The 298-nt window shown below is 35.6% G+C and overlaps 1 protein-coding gene across 2 annotated transcripts in view; it reads left to right on the forward strand.

Moving 5' to 3' along the window:
* The window catches only part of cblb (Cbl proto-oncogene B, E3 ubiquitin protein ligase), a 140,108-nt gene that overhangs the window by 84,278 nt on the left and 55,532 nt on the right, over window positions 1-298 (forward strand). The window lies entirely within an intron of this gene.

Raw genomic sequence — 298 nt, forward strand, 5'->3', positions numbered from 1 at the left:
ACTGATTTGTCAAAAACATTTATTTTCAATTCAGTGTAATATGTAGCTCAGTCCAGCTCACAGTGATCTGAGAAAAGCAGAAAAGCAACACAAGAACAATTGCTAAAATAGCTGCAATTCCAAAGCACAAACCTTGATTTGTCTCACACCGCGACAGTTATTGTGCATTTAAAGTGCCCCCTAGTGGGCAATTTTAATGAGACTTGCAGTTTATATGTGAGGTCATTATGTAGACATAATCTAGAAGTTTTGTGTTTGTGATTGGAAAAACAGTTAGTCATTTATAGCTTGATTTGTG

The sequence above is a fragment of the Etheostoma spectabile genome, chromosome 13 (genome assembly GCF_008692095.1).
Source record: "Etheostoma spectabile isolate EspeVRDwgs_2016 chromosome 13, UIUC_Espe_1.0, whole genome shotgun sequence".
NCBI lineage: Eukaryota > Metazoa > Chordata > Actinopteri > Perciformes > Percidae > Etheostoma > Etheostoma spectabile.